Source organism: Galleria mellonella, unplaced genomic scaffold (genome assembly GCF_026898425.1).
Source record: "Galleria mellonella isolate WM207_F2 unplaced genomic scaffold, CSIRO_AGI_GalMel_v1 utg93, whole genome shotgun sequence".
Taxonomy (NCBI): domain Eukaryota; kingdom Metazoa; phylum Arthropoda; class Insecta; order Lepidoptera; family Pyralidae; genus Galleria; species Galleria mellonella.
In genome coordinates this window covers 1842406-1866808 of record NW_026442176.1, presented here as the reverse complement: position 1 = coordinate 1866808, position 24403 = coordinate 1842406, and the positions used below count along the sequence as shown (strand labels likewise).

The window sequence follows — 24403 nt, the reverse complement described above, 5'->3', positions numbered from 1 at the left end:
GGAAAAACGGAAGCTCGAGATAAATTCTTATTAATATTCCTGAAGCACAGTTTTAGTTCTTTTGTCTTGCATGGCGAGCAGGCAATAAAGAGGTAGACGCTTGGAAATGTGCTGCATTTATACAGGTTTTAGACGGTGCCTGCCGCCCTCGTGCTTTATTTTGCTCGCTCGACGCTCCTTTGCCAGGCGCTCTTATTGCTTTGAGCTAACACTAACAAGGTTTTTAATTATTTTCTTTTATGCCACTTTCAGGCGTAACACACGGCGCTTTGTTATTTTAGATCTCTAAAGCAATATACGACAGTTTGAATGCTATTTCGTAGAAAGTATTAATACCTAAGCAATTTTTAGTTTTTGTGTAACTAAACTAACACAGAGAGATAAGGTATTGGAGCATAGTACTATGGAAGAATTTAATTAAACATTGATTTGAAGTTAAGTAAATTTAAGTATAGTAATTTTTTAATCACTCGATAATAATCGGAATAGGATTTTTATATTTTAATAAGGATTCTATATAAGGTTTTAATTTATTGTTTATATAAAAAAATATACGTAAAACATGATAAGCGGTACGACGCAGCAAGGAGCATGAATCTTATTGGTGATTTATCGAGGTTTGTCCCTCGCCGAGGACTGCAGGGCTGGCTGGCTGATACGTACGTGAATTACGATGATGGACGTCGCTTTATGGGATATTGGTAGCCTGCTAGTTCTGACGTAGAAATATTCCTTTATTTATATGATATATTGGTACGTGTAGGCTTACATCAGTTTGAACTTATTTATTACACGTTAACTATAAAAACCTGCAATGATAATATAATTACGATCATATTAATATAAAATAGAATTTGCAAAAAATTAGAGACTTTTATAAAATGCAGTAAAAGCAGAAATTAGGTACATATTAATATGTTTATTCAAATTGAAGTATTGCTATGTACTTTAATACTCGTATACGATTTACATTTAATGTTTAGCATGGAATATATTTATTTGTAGAATTTTGTGAAATAGACAACAAACTCCATAATCTTTATTATATTAGTTGTTATTTGTATACTGCTGAACATAGGGCTTCCCCATAGATTATGCTGTGTGAACTGCCATAAGGAATGGGGCCGTTCTTTATGGCAGTTTACAATTGTGGGGATTTGTCTGGGAATAAATTTCATTCAAATGTGTTCAAAACAAATATAAAGACATGTTTATGTACTTATACAACAGTATCGTTTCATTTATTAATTGTCTTACTTTTTCCTTATATTGTATATTGCAAATAATTTATATTCATTAAATTAATTAATTTAAACATTTTTAAAAACTTTTGCATTCATAATATCAATAGAGTTATGTCTTCTTGCTTAAAAATTGTGATAAGACAAAATACTACCATACTTTGAGGCTAAATTAAATCTGGTAAAAGGAAAGGCAAGTAAGCAATATTTATTTTCTACACGTTTTACCACATTTAGCACAGTTTCGTGCGATTTCCTTTCATAACCAATTTCCTCGTTTTCTTTGTATTTACAGCGCTGTCACCTGTATTCCCACATAATTTGTTTTGAGGCGAAAAAAATGTTTACGGAGGTAAGTGTCGAAGGGAATACATATTTTCTTTGGAAATTGATCAAATGAGGCCGAATGTGTGTGTCGACATTTTCACACATCGCTAAACAAATACCGTTCTAATGGCTTATGTCGTAAAGATGTTTCATTGAATGAAGCTGTTTACGTTAACGTTTGCTTGTATTTTTGTTACTTTAGGTACTACATTTATCTGCTATGATTTTTTTTTAAAGAATAAGTATGTTTATAGCATAATCTAATACAATTGCTATTTTATACCATAAATTCCAAAGATCTACAATCCGAAATAAGAATGAGAAGTTTGACTACCAATAAAAATTGCAGTTAATATAAATTTTCGGTAACGCCAGGGATTATAAATTCATTAATTTAATTAATGAATTTAAAATTAATTAATGCGATAGACGGCAAAAGGATCGCCCTCTGCAACATTGGATTCAAATAGTATTAATATTCGGTAATGTAGTGCTAGCAAATTGTGCATAACGATAAATTTCTTTGACTATACCTTCAGAGATTACAGATTTGATTATAATTTAAATTTAAGAACTATTTATTTTAACTAACTTCAAAGATATATGTTAGGGTGGTATATAGGTCTCAATGTGTTACATACCGAAAGTGAACCAATTTAAATAAGGGTTAATTTTGGGATAACCCTACATGTAGCTAATATTAATACATGCTTTTTTTTTTTTAAATTATCTATTAAATTATTTTAATCAATACTTGCAAGTATGCCTACTTACCGAACAGTTTAATAAGAAAAATCGCCCGTCATCATACACCACAATACGGGCATGAATCTTAGGGAAGATTTATTACGCGCCCGGCGACCTCGCTAGATTACGGTGAAATGGGTATCTGCCTGACAAAGCTTCCGAAAAACGCTCCCTTATTCAGATACCCCTTTACGTTACCTTTTATTTGAAAGATCGGTTTACAACCAGAAGGATGTCCCGATACTAAGATCATATAATATTATTGAAGTCAAGTCATTCTTGATGATAATTTTTTTTGCATAGTACTAGAAATGGCAAATGAGCTGATTGCCCATTTGATACAAAGCGAAAACCGTTGCTTAAAGACATACATAGCGTCATGACTTGGATTGGAGATAAAATTTGGAAAAAGTCAAAGGCTAAAAGTTTTTTTTTTCAAAATAATCTAATGAACATGTGTTGTAACACCTCTGCTAGTGAAAAAAGTCTTTTCTTTAAATATCTAATAAATTTTTTTTCTGCTTTTGGCTTCGACTTCAATGAGTTGCCATTAGCCAAACCTTAGATTATATTAAAAACAATTGTTCTGTGGTAACAATACAATTGAAAATTCTAGAAAAGGTTTTACTTAGCATCAACTAACTACCGTTTCACTCTGATGATGTTAAGTTGAAAAAGAATGCCACATCACAGATAATGTAATACTGGTGGTTTTCATATTATACCTTAAGGTAATAACAGTATCACTTTTTAAATCTGTCTGTAGATTATGTTCACTCACAATAAATCTTTTTCAGTAAAAGTAGACGTGTAGCGCTGGCAAGAAAATATTCAATCAAGTTTATAGCTTCAATTCTTCTCGGCTCAGTACCAAGCGGTGTTTTATCTCGACCAACGGCTTCAAGGCTCATTTGAGCGGCTGTAATGGGCTTGGATACGTTCGGTAAGCGACTTCAGCAGCGTTGCCAGATTGGGTACTTATTGTTTTCACAATTTTAGGTAAAAAAAATTGTGTCGGGGAAATTGAAGAAAAAATAAATTGTTAGAGAAATATTTGTGAACAAAAAAAGGATATGGGGAAAGTTTGGTAATTTTCTGATAGTTTTGGTATTAATAAATCGTATATAGATGCATAGAGAATACCAATACAGAGAGTAATGAGACCGTAATTTTTTTTAACAGTCGGTTTTTGGTAAAATGTAATTAAAACTAATACAAGCTTGTGATGAAATTCTTATCAATTTAGAGAAAAAAGATTGAAATTTGGGTAGAAATAAATAATCATATCTAGCAACACTGGACTTTGGTCGAAATATCCTGTAGTCTTGGATAAGTCGCGTTACCGACATGTTATTTCGTTTTTTCGGAGTTGTTTTTCCTCTAATATCCCAGTTTGCAGTGGACCTAATCTTTATATTACTGTGGCGGGAAAATTGATGTTTAACGATCCGCATTTATGCCTCTTACTTACATTATGGTCTCTATACGTAACCAAAAACTTAAAATTGTATAAATTATATATATATTATATTCTTTTTTTATTAAAGATTATTTATATGTATTAGAATCGAGACGGTTACCCTTGGGAGTTTTGTTATTTACAAACAATTATACTTATTTTATGTTTATTAGGTAACTTTATGTAACTATAATTATGTATACTTTAATATAACTGTAAAATAAATCTCTATTGTAGATAATATAGATTGTTCGAAATACCTACACGTTAATTGCAGACAATTGATATAACATAGTATATTGATACTTGATATGATTATTGTAATGAGCGTTAATGACCTCATAACCATATAGACTATATATATATATATACATATATATATATATATATATATATATATCTAGACTATAATATTGATGGGTAGCAGTGTCCTCTTAAAACATCACCAAAGCCTAACTGCGGTTGGCAACGCGCCTTCCAAGTGTGGCAACTATTGACAAAACTCCTTTTATGGCCTCCCGCCTATGTCTAGTAGTGGACACATAATAAATATAATATTGTTATTTCTCTCTCAACTCTCACTCAGTATACATATATAATTTTATGTTTAAATTTAATTACATTTTATTAGTAGTTGCACCTGAATTTAGAGTTGATTTATCATCAAAATTATTAGCCCATTTTATATTAGTCTTAATCTTCGTTTAAGTCGCTTATTTTTTGCTAGATAAGAAATATATATTTATGTATCATACTAGCTGTATTCCGCGGCTTCGCCCGCGTGATACAGCTAGTATGATAGATAAAGTATTCTGAGTATTAAGTTAAGACATAACCTATCCGTGTACCAAGTTTTATTTATATTTATTCAGTAGTTTTTGTTTGAAAGATTAACCAACATCCATCCATCCTTTAATCGTTGCAAACTTTCGCATTTTATTTATTAATAGGATTAAAAATTAATTTTAACTTTCATAATATTAGTAAAGGTTATTATTTGGCTTGCGGGTGTTGTCCTTCAGCAGGACAAAGGAATATCATTATCAGTATGAGAAAAAGAAGGTCCTTAGACTTTGACGATATATGGCGTGGTTGTAATAATATATTGGGGAGAAAGGGATTGTCTTTCACATTTTTCAGCTATCATGGGATGAATTCATCATGATGGAAAATCATTATTTTCATCTATAAGAAAAAGAAGGTCCTTTTTCAGAAAAAAAAATTATACTTTGATGATATATGATATTTATGTTAAATTTTTGCGTGATTATTTATTTTTATATAAGAAAATGATGTCGATAGTTAATATTTTTATTATGATGTTGATAGTGTACTTTTTCCATGTAGATACATATTAGTTAATAGCCCCATTCCTAGTAATGTACCCAATCAGATAAATCTCCACGCGTTTCTTACTGGAAAATAACGTTGTTAATTCTTGTGGAATTTGTGGAAATCAACAGGCCAGTTAGAACTGCTTTCATCTTCGCCTATCATCTCTTGACGACACTAGTGCTCCGTCAGTATATATCAATAGCACAGACGGGGTTACCATTCCATTTTCAGCCGTGAAAACAGCCGTAATTAATCGGAGAGACGTCAGCAGGCTTGCTCCCTACTGGGTCCTTATGAAATGTTAACATGTCGACGTCACTACAACAGCAACAGTTGACGAATGCTTCTGACACATGTCACTAGGGACCATTAGGGTCTGTAGTCGTGAGCATATATATATTTTTCTAAGAATATAATACTAGCTTTATTAAAATTATCTCTATTACTCTTCTAGGTATCTTCGTAGGTTCGAAATTTAAAAATATCATATAGTACGACATTTGACATGATTATAGTTTTTATTGATTACGTAGGTCCCGGGAATTGCTAGAGCAGCTGGCTCGTAGCAACGAAATATAAATAGGTGTTCTCTGAACATCCCTAGTCAAATATTAACTCAATATAGAGCATGCACGCGAGTGGGGAGCGCGGCTCGGTGCCCGGATGTAACCATTGGCAACCGTGCGCCGGCCCTGACGTTTGCAACTAGCTGCTGTAGCAGCCTGTAGTGCCGGTCGCCCCCAGCGACCCATTTTCACTATTAATAGAACGTGAATACGGCCCGAAATTGCATGTTGAACATTTATTTGTAGGTGAATTGCATCACCTCCACTGCCACCTGATTCACCCGATTCCGGGAGGCTGCCTGTGTTCCGATCTCTTTTGCTTTGTCGTAACAATGTTGACTGCACACGACAGCGTTGATGTACAGTAATTACTTAGGAAGTTGAAGACTCAATACATACAATATCAGTTCTACGTATCTCGTATCGTACGTATACATCCTTTATCAATTATCCAAGATACTATCGATTTCTATTGAATTCTTATTTTATTGTTCGTACAATGTTACGTGTCATTAGATCAAGTAATACTTCTACGAAATATTACCACAATTTCTTTAGCCTGTATTATTAGATAGTTACATTACATGTATGTAGTCTGCAAGTACTAGATTGATGGTTAAAATAATTGAAATTAAAAAGGCGTGTGTTATTAAATGTGATGGGTGCTTAAGTTGTTATTATTAAGGAATATATCTACATAATTAATATTTTGGATTATTTTTAATACATCCGGAGTGAGAGAAGGATATATAATCTATTCTTATCATTTTGGTCAGACGGCTAGAAATAGGATTTTAGTTCAAGTTTTCCTCTCTTGCCTATTTCATTTATTTAATTTATGTCTATTTAATTTATTTTTTAATATACATCACGTATAGATAAATATGATACATAAATACATACAGTAGGTAAACTTGTAAATAAATGTCTTCAAGTCAATCTTGCGAGTACTTAAAACAAGACGTTGTGATGAGCTTTACTTTTTTTGTTCGTCTTTTATAACATCGTGGAAATAAAAAGAGTGACAAGACATTTTATTCATCTCCATCACTACACAGATAAATCTTTTATATATACGCTGGCGGGGCACCAGTAAGAGATGATGCGTGAGGATGAAAGTAGGTAGGTAGCAGGCAAGTTATCCCGTATTATATGTGTTGTCGTAACCAATCAAGAATTAACTGTGATAGTTTCCAGAGAGAGACTGGGGGAGGTTGACTTAATATAGTTTATTAGTTAGCAACGGGGCTTTTAGATCTCATTTCTAATATTTTTTCCAAATTGATAAGTCATTATAAAGACTGTACTGTAGTTGTAGATGAAATTTACATCTACAGGTGTAAACTAGCAACCAATTATACAAGATCGTGTGTAGTAAACTACAACCAATTACATTGTTCTTGGTTAAAGTTCTAACTTTATATATAATTAAAATACTGGTAACACTACTTTCTGATGACTTCAATGTTATATTTTATTATTTCATTTCAATTTTTCAATTTCAAAAGTTGAAAATAATAATTAATAAATTTTTGAAATTATTTAATTTATACTTTCTTATTAGAGTTTCCAAAATATTATACTTTCCAATAGTAATAATAATAATAATATAACTACCGAAAACGCATTCTGAAGGATGGCACTGAGGACATTTGTCGGGCATGTCGTCATTCTGGAGAGTCACTTAGTTATGTGCTTTCGGGTTGTTCAGTTTTTGGGAACAGCGAGTGCTTGCACAGACACAACCAAGTACCCAAAATACTCCATCAAGAGTTAGCTCTCAAGTATGGCCTCGTGGATGAGAGATTGCCGTACTATATGTACGAATATGAACCTCAGCCGGTCCTCGAAAGCAACGTCATCAGTCTCTACTGGGATCGATCTATCATCGCGGACAGGATAGTTCTTGCGATCAAATTTGATTGTGGTAAACGGATCTCGAGGGTATTTTTGGTGAATGTCACCATACCGCATGACGAAAATCTCGTGACAACTGAAATTGGGATGAAGAGAAAATATTTCGATTTGGCTCGCAAGGTGATTGAAATATAGAAGATAATATTATATCTACCGGAATCATTCCAAACGTATTGTTGATAAACGGTTTTATCTCGACCAGTCTGGAACAATACCTCACTCGGTTCGGATTCCAGGGTAATTAATTTCCGGGAAAGATGCAGAAAGTGTTCCTATTAATATGTAATATTCTTGAAAATTTCATAGGTATAAAATGTGGGTTTCACTGAACTTAGATATGCTTAGGAAAAGAATTTGTCTGCTGAACAAAGGCACCTAGGTGGTAAGCTTATTATAAATGTATTCGGGGTGAAATATGGCATATAGGATTACAATGGAAAGGGTACAACACGGATTCATGAGATATAAATGAGATATTTGCATGCGGTACCTTTTGTAAAAGTCAAGTGTTCAACCTCGTGATTTTAATTTCAAATTTTTATATTATTTTCTAATTTTGTATCTCTTAAATATCATGGAATCAATTATTGAATTCGACTTATAATTGCTACTTATATAAGGATGGCGTCCCCTGATGACAAAAGCGTTTAGATCGCCTATTAGCTCTATACATTTTTAATCAATCCAATGAATTTGAAGAATCAGATGTTACGTTATTTCAAATTTCGCAGTGTAGTCTATGGAATTTGAAATAATGGAATGGAAGGAACGGCTCGACCCTCTTAAGTTATAGATAATATTTTATTATTATGGCAAAAAAACATTAATTACTTAGGAAATCTCATTGCTATGTCATCTGTCATTATACATCATAGCATGGTACATTCACTATATTCCACGAAATAAATTGATTATGAGATTTTTTTTTTTATTTCAAGTATAAGCATTAAATACAAACTTAATTGTATTTAATACTAATAGTTAAATAAAATACAAAATTAAATATAAAAACAATGTAAATGACTTTTAAAATTTTTATCTCAGTTTTATGGTTCACTCAAGTGTAACTATTGTTATAATTATTAGATTGACTTTAACGCCAAAAATGAAATTTTTTTTGCGTTATGTAATTATTTGAGTTAAGGTACTCTGTCGTCTGTCTACATCTATCAGTATATCTGATTTTTTATGGAGTATACATACCCTACTTTCCCTTTAAAGTTGTGTAAAGTACTTTTAGAAGGGAAACTTAGGTATACTTCACAGATGTTGGTGGAGATGGACGAGTATTTTATGGCCTATAATATCTCATGTCGGGACGCGACATGATTCTATCCAACTATAACGGACAAGCCTCCGGCACTACGAAATGAATTATGGGACAATACCAACTGTAGGTAGTGTGGACTATCCTTATTATTATCCTAGATTATTATGTATATGTCATTAGATGGGATGTAAATAATATGAGCACTAAATGTTGTTAAAGCAGGATTGTTGCTGTTATATTTGTAGATTGTACCTGTATAGAGACTTCAAAAAACCAAAATTTCTGATATATGAAAACTATGATGGTGATCCTGCCTGCATACGTTTACGTTGGCAGCGTGCCGGTGAAGGATGATGGGTGAGAATAAAATCAGGTCAGTTTTCCTTGTCTCGTGTTACTTTTGTAGTTACATTGTATTTTCTGTTCAACCATATTACAGACACTTAAACTGGCCATAAGATTTATTTTTGATAGCCTTTAATTTAGCGTTTTTTTAATGCAACTTAGCATGGCAAATACGTTGACGGCCCACCAGATGGAAAATGAGAACTAACGGTTATCACTTAATATGTATACACTATATATGCATACTATATCGATTGACATGAATGGACATAATAGAGACCGCCATGCGATTGAGTCGAGTGTATAAAAAATAAAAAAAATTACAACAAGTATTTTATATATATTTTTTTATTCATTGTTATTTCAATAAAATGACATGTCAAGATTATTTTTTAACTGTATCAACGTTTAAAAATAACAGATATGTATCTATTAAGATTAAAATTGTCTATTATTTTTAAATTTTCCTTTCAAGAATTAAACGTTGTTGCCTGAAAGTTATTACATATTTTTCTGTTTAATAAGTTTACCTAAGTAGGCGACCATTATTTTAAACTTCGCTTGGCTGTTTGCCGAGAAAAACAATTGCTACGTACAGTAAGAACTTTGTAACAAAGCTTAAACATTATATAAAATGGAGTTTTGGTGGGATTTAAAATCTTTATTGTAAATTGCTTATTTTTACCTAATTTCCAAACAAAAGAGGGTATTGTACTTTGAATGTTTGTGTAATATACAAATCGAAATTGAACGAAATCAAAGTCGTTAGTTATGTATTAAATTAAGAACTTACCCACTTATATCTAAAGAATATATTAGGACAGAAGCGAAAATGAAAAAAAGAATTAGTCTCTCATGCGAATGTAAGACGGCACGTTAGGCTGTTATTCATAAAATATTCTAGTGTTATAAATTCGTTTTTGAACCCATAGTTTTTGGTGAAAATATTAATTTTCGTTGATAGAGTAGTTTTTTTTTTATTTTTGACGAAAAGCTTAGTATAAACGACTTAATTAAAGTCATGTCTTATTTATTTTAATTATTACTAAATAAGGCTAGTGCAAGGGGACGAACTTAAATTAATTAATTTTTTATATTCATAAAAATAATTAATTATTTTTTACAAGTTTTTATCTAACCTTCTTTCATATGTAAGTCAATATATTTTTCATTAAAAGAATACTACATACAAAAATACTACACAAAATACTTTAGTAAACAAAAATAAACAGGTACGATTGATTTTTTTATACCCTGTCGATTCGATGCGATGTTGAGTAAGCTTTCAAGTCTTTGAATACAGTATTAATAAAACGAATACTCAATTATGTGCAATTCCCTTTCCTCTATATAGATAGTACCCGTGATGCGAATAGACGAATAGTACATTTTCCAATGTCCCATGGGCATGCCGCTTCACTTAGTAGATAGAAGCGTAGCATGGCGTAGGCAAGAACTGACGCCTCGGCCTCGGCGTTGAATTAAAAATATAAACAGTTTCATTACTAAATAAGGCTTTAGACGCAAGGGGACGAACTGTAAATTAATTGGAATCGTTTTTATATTCACTCAAAAATAATGAAAAACTAGGAATACGAGCGCATCTAACAGATTAATATTTTTACAAGTTTTTATCTAACCTTCTTTCATATGTAAGTCACTAGTTGATAGTCGGTTGAGTTCATATTTTGCAAACTTATGTAACTTTGAGCTGGACTGATGATTAAGGTGAAAGATAGCCGTAGAAATTTCTGAACTCATGACAACTGTTATGGTTAGCCTACTTTGACTTATCTTAATGAAGACTGAAGAATGGCCGTTCATGACCGATCCATTTCTTTTCTTTGTTCTATTTTATAATATTTAAATCTTTTATTGTAACCATAGGTTTTAGAGCGTTCATAACTTTAGCTTATCGAAGTGTGGCTACGTCGCAATTATCTGAAGTATCAAAAATAATTTAATAATTTTTACTGATTATATAAAAAGAGCTCTGTTAGCGAACTAAAACGTCAATTATAGTATATGTTGCAGATTAATTTATTACTAAAAACTTTTCACCTACTTCATATTTGGCTACGGAATCTTTCAATTACATTTTTGCCATCAAAAACCCAATTTTCAGTAACAGGTTCAGAATCAGAATATTATCGCTTGTTACCGCTAATATCCGCTAGGAGATAACTTTTTAAATAATCAGTCAGAAATACTGAAAGGTTTTAAATTGTTTTTAAAAATTGACAGATATTTGCGACGTTGCCACACTGCGGTAATTTAAAGTTATGAATGCTCTTAAACACAAAAAACAGGATCAGATATTAATATAAAACATTAATCTTAAAAACGTTCTGAGTATTATGTAAAAGCTAGTGAACAATTAATCTAACTCTTTGTCAGGCGAGTGGGTCGCGACAGGTTAACATTAGCTCGCGTCAACCCTATTCTCTCAGCGACAGCTACGGAATGAGAGCACGAAACATACATAATAAGAATATGTAGGATAAGTACTTACCTAGATTTCTCAGGTTATCGCATTAAATTTTACTGTATTTTTACTCGTAACTTTATATTGTGTACCTGATTAATATTTTACCTATTTCGGTTACACTATTTTAACGTACAAAGGTTACTTGTTTAGAAAGAGAATGCGTAGTTGATATTCTTAATCTATGTTTTATTTTTTAATCTCGCTTAGCTTTTTATCACCATGATGTTTGTGGTGGTTTAGAAGTAAGATGGGTTTAATGGCTTGTTGATTCATTTAGAGAGATTGTTTTCTTAATCTATGTTTACTTATTATAATGTGAGGTGTGTGTAAATAAGAGGGCGCACCTGAGTTATGGTAGGTGGCGGTCCTGCTAAGACTCAGTACTTGAGTCTTAGTAGGGCTGCAGTTATTATCCTTAATCTTTTATTAATTTTATATTAATATCTACTCAGTACTTTCAAATTGCTACTATAAAATTAAAAAATATACTTTGTAGTTCTTAATCTAAGTAATAAATAGTCTTAAATGAAAAAAAAGACTACATTCAGATTAATCTGAGACATAAAGAGTCCTTAATCTGAAGTATGAAGGTTTTGTTTTTTCTTATTCATGTTCTTCTGAGATTGTTTTGCAGTATCACATGGGACGAAGTGATAGCTTTCTGTAACACTTTCTTGTATAGGTAACAATTTGTAACCATCAAATATAAGCACCAAATGTACGTGTCAGATTAGTTTTGATGTTTTTCAACAGTAAAGTTTACAATACGAATGAGTATAAAAGCGTACAAACAAATAACAGGGTAATGGCTACTATAAAAGGATAGCAACTAGGGTAACATAAAAGGTAATGTTTTCCTGTCGCCCGTGGTAAAATATGTAGAACATTCTACAAATTTTTAGTTTTATGAGTATGTTTTTGATAAAAATGCGCGCTGGCGTGTCATGCAGGATGAATCTCTTACGACATTGTATTTGTTGGAAATTAACGTTAAATTTTTTTACTACTAATAAACTAACAGGCGGAATATCCGGATGGAAAATAGTAACTATAGAGTAAGTATATTGCATATTTTACAAAAAAATCAATCTCCTATGCAAAGTTTCAAAAATTGATCACTTTTTTTTATGTAACTTGAAATAACAAACAGCTAACTTATTACCAAATGGCAACCATCTCATACAGATAATAACAGCGTTATAGAAATCACAAAAGACTAGATAGAGAGAGAAAAACACAATTCAGTAAACACAGCTGTTTCCTGCTAGAAATATAGTGGCACAGGTTCCATAGACAATAGGCATGAGTAATATCAGAACTACTCCGATATCTATATTGATAGGTTCCTCTGGACATTCATGGCGGAAAAACGGAGATTATTTATATCAGAGTCCTTTGTACTAGTTGGATATTAATATTAATTACCAGAGGGAGACTTTGTACAAAAGTCGATTGCTTGGGTACATCTGTCCCATTCGTGTTTCAACCGTGAAGCAGTTGTGTTTGCATGGCTGTGTTTCGGTTTGAAGGGTGGGATATGGCGTGAAATTACTGGGTACGGAGGAATAATACCTGAGTCCTCAGGAATGGCAACGCGTGGGGGGTATCATGGACGGAACAGTATACTCTGTTATGTCCATGGTACTGCTCATGTATATAGGCAACGGTTACCACTTTCCATGAGGTGGGCCGTCAGCTTGTTTGCCATTCTAAGTAGTATAAAAAAAATTTCGATCGGGTTCTTCATTCCGATATTACGTACTGAATAATCGACATTTAATAGATCCTTTATTGAGCTAATATATAGATATTGTAAGTGCAACATGCAGATATTGGCATATATTATTCACCCCTAATAGACAAGTGGCAAACGAATCCATCGATGGAATCGTTATTCCAAATGAGTCCATGAGATAGAATAAGATAGCAATGTCTAGTGTTTTGTTCTTTCTTATGGACTCGCTAATGATTACGATACTATTGTTGGATTCGATTGTCACCTGAGGTTCATTAGATTATTTGCTATCATGTGGTAGCTAGTTGGAGATATATACTAAAACATTGAATTGAGTAAACCTTGCCATTATTAGGACACGACGTGACCATTTCATGACTTCATCTTTTTTCGATTTTAATCAACATTTTCAAATTTCTGTCTAATGTTTCTTTAAACTAATTGTTTGATATAATGTAATTATAATAATTATAATGTACGTTAAGGTTTCTTAAGTGACCGCAACGCGCACGCCACAGCTCTAGTGTTGCAGGTTTCGATAGGCTACCATCAGACGGACTGATGCTTGTTTATTATCTTCGTGGTATAAAAAAATGTAAAGCGTAAAGGGTTTACAGTACAGCTACATGTAATTGATTGATCATGTTTCAATTTCAGCGGTCTTGTCATCTTGTAAATTATGTACTGGATTTAACCTTAATGGAATTCAAAAAAATTATCATGATTTAAAAGCACTCGATTCACGAGAGTAAACCCGGAATGTTTAGCATAAAATAATATGGATCTCCGTAAATCCCAAATATCCTTAATAACAACACGATGTGAAAACAACAGGCGGAGTGGAGTCGTGCCCCGCGGCGAACGCCTCGGATGAACCCCAGATATGTACCTACTTAAATACAGCTCTAATTATGTTTACTCTTTTTGTTTTGTTATTATTATCTAGGACGAGTTGTTATATTAGTTAAAAAAGTGCAACAATGTCTACAAAGAATTATTATAAATTCAAATTAAGAACACGGCGAGTCGGTATAAAACACCCCACAACTACACTAATAGCATCATAAGCTCCGAACGTAGTGGTCTCGAATTGAATCATCTCTTCAGATTACATCAAAACGGCCTCACCTAGAGCGGGCTCGAACAAAAAACCCGCCGGTGCGAGGGCAGCGAGGCACGGGCGGTGCTGCCATCTCGCGCGTTGCTAGGAGACGCGCGGATCAATACAGCCTCCGCCGGGCTGCCTAATTACCCCTTCGTCCCGCATCACACCCCCTGAGAACTCCCGCCCGCCCGACCGCACCGCCCTGCCACCTTTAAATATCGAATGATAGAATTCACATTCAAATATTTTTTTTTATTTCAGCCTTCTTTGTTCAATTGTTTATTTTGACGGACATTTTTATTGTTCTACTGTTTTGTTTATCTCTTTTTGTTACAGTCTGGAAAATTCTATGTACAGGTACAATGTCAAAAAACATAATTCATTATTTACATAACTCATATATTTGAACTTCCACATGCTTAACATTCTACAAATAATATTATGTGTTAGGTATATAGATCGAAATAGAATAAAAAACCTAGACCTTCCTATATACTATGTTAACATCTGGAATTGAAGTCTATGTAGTGTATATATAACTATTAGTGGCTCATAATTTTTTTATTATTTTACGACGCTTCTTTCTTTGTAAATAATATTTAGTATCATAGGTTGAGCACAAAGAAAATGTGTGTTACTTCTTAGCATTTTAACTGCGTAACCAGTCACTATGAAATTAGATATACACTATACACGTATAGTATACGCTACTTTTTCTCTCCGTCAGTAAACATATCCCATCCACGCGGATGACATTGCGGGTAAAAAGTAGGTTAATTTTTTTTAGTACGTTTGTTTCGTTGTGGAATAGGCTAAGGTCGGAGACCATGCTGCCTAAGTAGATTAATTTATAAAGTCATTCATAAGTACTGGCTACTTCTTAGAAAAAAAATACCTATTCTTATTTGAAAATTTATAAAATTTACAAATAGCATAAATTAGGTTCACGTCACTTCGAAAACAGTAATAACAATATGAATTCTATGCAACCAGTTCATTGAATTTGAAAATATTACACTATAAGATAGCTAGATCGTTTACGATATAATAATATTTATATTTTAGACAAAGGTGTGTTATAAATAGTTGTACAATAAAATGAATATTTATTTATTTTATGTCGTTAGTTCTAGATGTTGCATAGATTTATGTACCAGTTTTTGCAATATGATAAAGTCTTAACTGTTAAATAACGTGATTACTGTCACGTGACACAAATCTAGATGACATTCGATTGTAAGATAAACCTAGGTCTTTTTTTATTTATGAACCTGATTGTACATAATATACTTTTAATATATAAAGATATAAAACAATCCCACATGTTCTAAGACGTAAAATGATAATTTAAATATAACGTTATTAACTTCAATAAATCATTGGATCCAAAAGTAGCACAATCACATTTGCATATGGGTATTACATTATCGAAATTGTAAATTGGCCAACACATTAATGAAATCATTTCATCTAAAGATTACTACGCTCGTTACAAAGCAGGTGTGGTAATCCCGCATCGATAATGTATGCGACCACGGCGCTCCGGCACTCTGATATATTGGAATATGATGCCGCATCTGCGTTGACACTCGGGACTTGTCCCAATAAACTCTCTCATTCAATTTCTTTCAAATACCTACTTTTAGCACTTTTTTTTTACTTTCATTTTCAAAAAGTATTATAGAAAAAAGTTTGTTATGTATGTTTAATTTGATGGTAAGTAGTAGTAAATTACCTTTTTTTTAATGTATGAAAATGGAATGGTAACTTCCCTTGCAGTATCGGTATATATTAGCGGAGTACGAATAAGGAATAATAAGTGAGAATGAAAGCAGATCAGTTAGCCCATTGTAACGAATTCAATTAAATATAATGGTTTCCAGGGTGAATCCCGTGTAGGACGACCTGACAGAGTGTACTATTAGTTTTGGGGCTGTAAAACCCCATTACTAACAATCCCTTTTCCAGGCACATCCTGTGTATCTACACAGCCAATTTACATAGTAAATGATGGAAAATAGTTCAATCTGGGAGGAAGGGATTGTTAAAAAAGGGGACTGACAGCCCTTGGAAATTGTCGTGGTTATTTCTGGGTGTAATAATCAAGATTTGCCATTTAACTTGGATTCTTTCTCAATTATTATCCTTCACTGGTACTCGATTTATGCTATACTGAGAAAGCAAATGGAGTTACTAATCCATTATCATTCATAAAAAAATATTCTTGAAATATGAGATGTGCACTGAAATTATTAGACTTTACTAATAATATATATATGAAAGTGGGTTTGTTTGTTACCTCTTGGCGTTACAATGATTCTCTCAATCATGAAATCTGGCATCGCAGAGTACAAATGCTACTTTTCATTCTGATCACATGGGCAACTTCGTGGACACTGCCAGTAGGTAAATAAGTATTTAAAGCGAGGAATAAAAGTGGTTTATATTGAACTGTTTTAGTTTTAATGATTATTGTATTGGAAAGATGCACTAAAAAGCTAACAGATGGTATTTAAAGGTTAATTGCACAAAAAGTGACATTCCTTGTTTTCCCGTGGGGTCTTCGACTGTCAAAGCATTCAATTTAGTGCAGTTGTTTTTACGTGATGTCGGAACAAACATACATATAGACAGATGGATAAAAATTCTAATAATCGGAGTTTTATTGCTCTTATTAAGATCCTTCATATCAATTTTTCTTAAATATCTTCTGTGTACAAATATTAAGTTACAATTTTATTTATTATATTAGTAAAAAGTGGCTGTATATAAAATAGAATAAAAATAATTGATATTCACAACAATGGCGACTAATATCACGTGTACTTAGATGAACCGTAATGTTTTATAAATGAGTTTATTTTCATTAGACACCTACACACGGTCGTTTTCAGTAGCGTTTTTAACAAAACGGATTATGTAAAAAGCACTTCCCCAGTTTTATGCAGTCCCAGAAAATTTGAATAATATCCAAAGTGCGTTTTTAGAAAGTTTTTTTTTTATCTAAATTATGCATATGGGGTCGCATTACTTTTTACATACTTCTGTCCATTGGGATCTTTTATGTTTCCCACTGTCTTGTTGTCTACCATATTGTAGATTTTATCTATTAACCTCAGGGTGTTTTTTTGGTTTGAGTTATGAGAAGTTTGGTCTTTTAACCTTTAGATAAACTATTCCCAAGAAAGTAATATGCAATATTACACTTGTCGGCGACAGCTGCAGTCCTGAAAATGCTGATTTAGCTGTGTTCCGCAATCAAATCCGTATCAACGTATTATAATAGACTAGGGATCCGATCCGTCTCTGCACTGGTAGATAGAATTTTCGAAAATAATTAAAAACTTAGAATATATAGAGCATAGAAATTAATATATGTTATTCACTGATAATTTAGCTTTCTATATGTGAAAGAATTTTCAACATTGGTTAACTAGATTTTAGACTAGAGTGTATTTATTACAAGCAGTCAAATCTTTCTTCTTTATACCTAATATACAATAGATATCAAAATGTATTCTTTACGTCCAATTTTAATATTTGTAAAATTGTGTAGTGATAAAAAGCAAAGCACGTTATGAATATAATTTTATTTTCGTCGGATACATCAAACATACATTAAAGGGGGATCCGTTTGACGGGCGGTAACAAAATCATTCGATTCGGCTCCTTCTTGTATCTCAACAATGGAACAGAGTTGCGTATTAAATTCAATATTGGATTTCATATTTGTAAACAGTGATGATTTTTTTTTATGAGACGACAATAGAATAGTATCATCGCTTGTGCTATTGGTCTTAATGGGTGATAATGTATTGGTAACAAATACAAAAACATATATATACGTATATATTTTTATTTTATTTTATAGAACTTAGAATGGCAAACAAGCTGACGGCCCACCTGATGGGAAGTATACATAAAATATTAAGCTGCTTATAAACCCATAAAACTATTAAAATGTTTTTGTCTTTTTCTTTTGTACTGATTTCTCAATATGCAAGACAGTAATAAAATACTGAAACAGTGAAAATAGGTTTGTAGTACATTATACTTATAGTTTATTTAGAATAAGGGAGGTTAGTAGTCAATGGTATAAAAATTATGTTCGTTGATCGTTGATTGCATGCATCACAGGAAAAAATTAAACAGATTTTAATTAAATAGATTTAATTAAAATCTATTTAATGTAAAACTAACATTGTGAATTATAAAATGGTTTTGTTATATAAATACCATAGTTTATAAAAAAAATCATTTATATATATATATATATATATATATATATATATATATATATATATATATATATATATATATATAAAATCCAATAAATTAAGTTAGGTTATGTCCTAATTTAGAAAATAGGATACTTATACTGATTCACGTGGGCAAAACCACGGTATACGGCTAGTATAAAATAAATATTATTTTATTTTATATAAAATATTTGAAATTTAGGTAGAGATAGAAAATATTTGTTGTTATATTTTTATTTCTATTTATTTGTAATATTAATTTATCTTCTAGTAATTAAGTATCTATTTGATAAAGTTGTAACGCAGATATTCTGTCAAGTACTCTCTTGTAAGTATTGTATTGAACTTCTTATTTAAACATTAGAATATAATTGTAAATTTGTTAATATAAATGTTTTTAATATAAGAACTAGCGTATCTATAGAATCTCATTATAGACTGTCATACTCCACGTTTGCGAATGCATCACACTCGACTACTCTAAACCTGTTTTAATGAGGGTGCGACCACGCTCCGTAAAAACTGTTACATTGGGCTAAATTAAATGCGTCTATGCTATATTTACAGAGATGCGGGTCGTACAAATAAAAAGATAGTCGTGTAAGTAAATATACATTTACTGAATGTTCATACAATGCTTGCAGGTATATATTTGTTCTGAATACATTTACATTTGGAGGAAAAAATGGGCTTAAGAGGCTCTGTGCAACGCAAAGTTGTAATCTGTGTTTTATTTCATTATTACTATTTTGCATAGAAAATCATTTTAAAATTAAATTGAATATAAATGCACAAAGCTACCATTATGTGAAAACAAATAAAATAATGTTACATTTTATATACTGCACGCATGTTACACGCGCACTTACACTATTATTTAAGTTGCAATCAAATTGGTTTGATTTGTACTTTCTTTATTTTGAAATGTTTTGCGAAACATTTCCCAACATTCGTTGTACGGGAGTTAATATTTGTATGTGCTTTGAAGAGCTTTCCACTAAACTAACGGTTCGCATCAACGTTCTATTTACAAAATCTATTTCGTTGCCTTTGATGCAGAGCGAAAGGTCTCGCTTCACATTTGAGGCGCTTTATATTTGAGGTTGCAGCGCCGCTATAAAGTGTAACATAAATAAAAAGTTGCGGTTCTTGTTAGCTCGGAGCTTGTAGACCTCTCGATCGTCCTAGAGCGGCAGCGAGGCGGAAGTATACAGTGCCTTCCAGCTCTCGGCTCCTTTGAGGGAAACGTCGATATAATTGGATTGGCCCGTAATTATTAAGTACAATATCGAGAGAGGAAACTAGAAGGCATTGAGGAATCAATACACATATAAGACTAGTCGATTTTAGTATAGAATATTTTTAGATTTTTATAATAAAAGTGTACATAAATTATATGCATGCATCATAAAAAGACCACTAGATAGATATTAATGAAATTTGTTACGGTGACAATTATGTTGTTCCTCGTGTAAAGTATTGCAATTCATTACAAAAAAATATACTTAACAATTCGTCGCGCTATTCGTTATCGCCAAAACTTAATTTTGATATTTTTATAGTAGGTATATCTATGTAAATAGGGCGATGAAGCCAAAAACGGTAAACTGCTGTCTTTTTGTTTTTGATATTTTTTATTGACCCAAAGTTATAACCACACCTAATGCAATAAATAAGATTTATATCATGTATTACTCTACCGTACATAAAAAACATGGCTAGTGCTATGAGAGAATAGGTATAATATAGGTAAAGAGATATTTGAAACTTATGTATTCTCCCTTCATCCTTACTTTTCAAGGCATACGGCTCACTGAACAAGGGGCGCCTTCCACGAGTCCTGTGGGAGCCTTGGCAACTTGTAAAGAAGGCTCAAGTTATACTTTCTCACAATTTGAAATGCGAAACAGTTTGTTCACTCACTCATAGAAAGCATTGAGGGGTAATAATATAAATATACACACCTACTTGGATAGTAGCTGTGATAAACGTCCAACATCCTTATTTTTATAAGTATAAATATTATATTTGTATATTTGGTATAGATAAAAAGAGACTTGAATTCTTGAGTATTTTTTATGCCACTTAGAATGGCAAACAAGATGACGGCTTATCTATTGGAAAATGGGAACTGTTGTCTATAAAAATGAACAACGCCATGGACATAACAGAGTAATACTGTTTCGCCCATGATAGCTCCCATGAGTAAGTAAAATAGGTATGTTTAAATTGAGATTTAGCAGTGAAGTTAGGTATTGGGTAATATAATTATATTAAAGTATAACACCTTATCTAGGGCAAGCCAATGTATAAGGGCGTAAAGGGGTTTTCTTTGATATCTAAATTGTTGTTCATTCGGTTGATTCGTTTTCACACAAAACTATTCAAATGAGAGGTAACATGAGGACAATAGTTCCATTATAAGGAGGCTAGTCAACGTGATTGCTTTAAAAATAATTATAAATAATAAATACTACACATGATATTAATGTAGATAATAAAATAAATAATAATACGGAGACGTGCGATAGAATCATAAGAAAACTAACTACTCAAAAATGCCTGTAATTAAGTTCACTTGAATAAAAATATTTTATTTCTATATGTACTTTTATTGAGAAATAAGACTCAACCTGATTGTAGATAGTCACTACTAGTATTGACTAATACAGACTAAAGGTAACTGTTCCAAACTATTTCGAATTTGAAATATTGCTTAAGAATTAGATTGCAATTTTTGGCTATATGAAAATTTTAACAGTTTATACATAAGATAATCTGGGACTTGTAATAAAAAATTCGAAGCAAGCGGCACCCAAAGTTTCCACCCTAAATAGCATAAAGAATTGCTTTAAGACGCCGGGTGGGTATTTGTTTTTCTTTGCTCGGGGCTTTCAACTTGGGCGATGGATTTGGGACACTATTAAAGTATAAAATAGTATACATGCGAGATATCGTTTCATTGTAACGCACATTTCAAGTTCATGATGGTGAGGGCACGGTAGTACGGTGAGACAGTCGGATAGATAGAAATAAATACAAAAAATTACAGAATATTAATAATATATGTATTTATATACTAATATATATGAAATTCCAGGACGTTAAGAATTCTAAGATAGATAATAGGCTAACTTATTTGCCTTATTTACTCTATACACAGAATTTCTTTTTAATACGAGTTTATAAAACTTGGTTACTTCTAATTTTAGTTCTCTTGAAAATATCTACAATTTCGTTTAATGAGGGTGCACTTGACTGATTTTTCTAATAAGTTCTGTTATGTAGAGCCACTTCTAAATATTATTATGAATATTTATGCGAATTTAGTTATTGAAATATTAATAAAATATATATATACCATGTACCTATTGCGTTATCAATAACGATTAATGGTTGAAAATTTCCCTAATTTTCCATTAGGGTTAACAGACCTAAGCATATTTATTATTACAAGTAATATCTTATTATATTTATATACATTTATATTCTCATATATTATGTGGTTTAATATTTTTTTTATCAGATATAGAACATACTATCTACATACAATATAATATCAAGTAAGAATGCCGTTGAAAATATTTCTCAACACATTGAAACACTTTGACAAAATGTGAAAGGAAGGAGCAGCGAGTTCCCTCGTATTCTCTACAGCAATAAAGATCTTTATTTTTCACGTTCAGTACTCCGTCTAATGGTGAAGTTGAAAGGATATTTTTCTAAGAACCTAACGCTATTTTCGTTTTCCACGCGTCGCCGTCTTCAGATCGTAAATTGGCTTCCGAAAGAACAAATCCATAAACACACATAAATATGTATGTATTGTGTTATGCATACAACATACACCCACAGTAAAGTTTCCGTGACTGTACTTTGTACTTGCAATGGAAAGATTTTCGGATGTTTACAACCGATCCTCGGTTTGTGTAATAGTTTTTTATGTGTTGTCTCTGGTTTTTAGTTTTTTTTTAACGCTCCATCATATGTTTAGTTTTTTAAGAAAAGAGTCCCTGAATCAAAGAATCAATATAATACGTGTTATCCAATAAGTGTTTATTTATGAATTATAGCAAGGTTTACGTCTCGAGACCTAAGCATAAATTCTTATTTATATTCTGTTAGGTCCCTGAATTGTACAGTAACTATTTTTCCTGTTTTATTTACTTGTAGGGTTTATTTTTACTTAAGTATAAAATAAACTCTACAGTGTACATAATTATAAACACACACATTGTGTTTTTGAATATATAAATAAATTATGATGCTAAAACAGCAGTGAAAATAGTTGAAACCTGAAGTGGATGGGAATCAGATGGTAATTGAAGCTTCTTGAATTATTAAGCGAACAAGTTCATACTCATTCGAAAATAAGCATATGATACAATCGTAATATTTATCCTATTTGGACATTAATTTATTTTATTTGGATTAGTCGTTAAGTATATAACAGATTATATATATAAAGATATGTAACAGTGCTGTGTAGTTCCGGCATAGAATGAGCTACCCTTCCTTTCACGTGGGTATCGTAGGAGGCGACTAAGGGATTTTATTGGTCGAGTAATTTTATAATTTTTACCAAGCAATCTACTTTTGTACAAAAGTCGATTGCTTAGGTACCTCTGTACCATTCGTGTTTCAACCGTATAGCAGTTGTGTTTGCATGGCTGTGTTTCGGTTTGAAGGGTAGGATATGGCGTGAATTTACAGGGTACAGAGGAATAACATCTGAGTCCTCAGGAATGGCAACGCATGGGAGGTACCATGGGCGTAACAATATACTCTGTTACGTCCATGGTACTGTTCATGTCTATAGGCGCCGGTTACCACTTTCCATCAGGTGGGCCGTCAGCTTGTTTGCTATTCTAAGTTGTATAAAAAAAATGAGCAGCAGCATCTCTCTTAAAACATCAGCAAAGCGTAATTGCGGTTGCCAACTCGCTTGCCAAGTGTAACAACTTCTGGAAAAATGGGGGATTTTTCTAGGGGGGACGCCTCTGTTTAAAAGTGGACAGTTAATGGGTGATATGATGACATATCAGATATATATAATTTTTTTTTTTTATATTTTTAACTAAAATGCGTAGTCTTTCTATTAGTAGGATTACTACTTCTTTTTCAATAACACTTGATAGTACCTAATTGTCTTTAATTACCTATTTCTGTAATAATTGGCAAATTTTGTATTTACTAAGATATAAGAAGAATACTCGTAAAGTTAATCTTTTTATGTCTTTTTTTATCGATATAACAGTGTATGTAAAAAATACTATAAAAAGGTATTTCATGGTTAAGAGACGGGAATTAACGTGATCATCAAGGTAATCTATGATAATTTACCTGTGTTATCTCGACGCTTCGACCAGGGGGCCTACCATGAAATGAAATTTCGAATTTTGGGGCTCAATATCGTGTTTTGTTCGTACCTTAATCGACCCAGTAAATGGAGCTTAACGTTTCGTTCATCATAAATCCTATCCTAATAGTCCAGAGGAACGATATTTTGGTATTTTTAATAATTCTAAACGGCATGTATTATGTAATTTAAACATCAAATTTTTATTTCGTTCGTCCCCGAAATTTCGGTAAATATTTCATGGTAGGCC

At 32.1% G+C, this 24403-nt stretch overlaps 1 long non-coding RNA gene across 1 annotated transcript; it reads left to right on the top strand.

The window, feature by feature from the left end:
- Window positions 1-1535: 1535 nt before the first annotated feature.
- Window positions 1536-9244, top strand: LOC128202416 (uncharacterized). The gene is made up of 3 exons (XR_008253766.1): window positions 1536-1593; window positions 3113-3258; window positions 8859-9244. It is a non-coding gene; the product is annotated as an uncharacterized LOC128202416 (long non-coding RNA).
- The last annotated feature ends 15159 nt before the right edge of the window (window positions 9245-24403 follow it).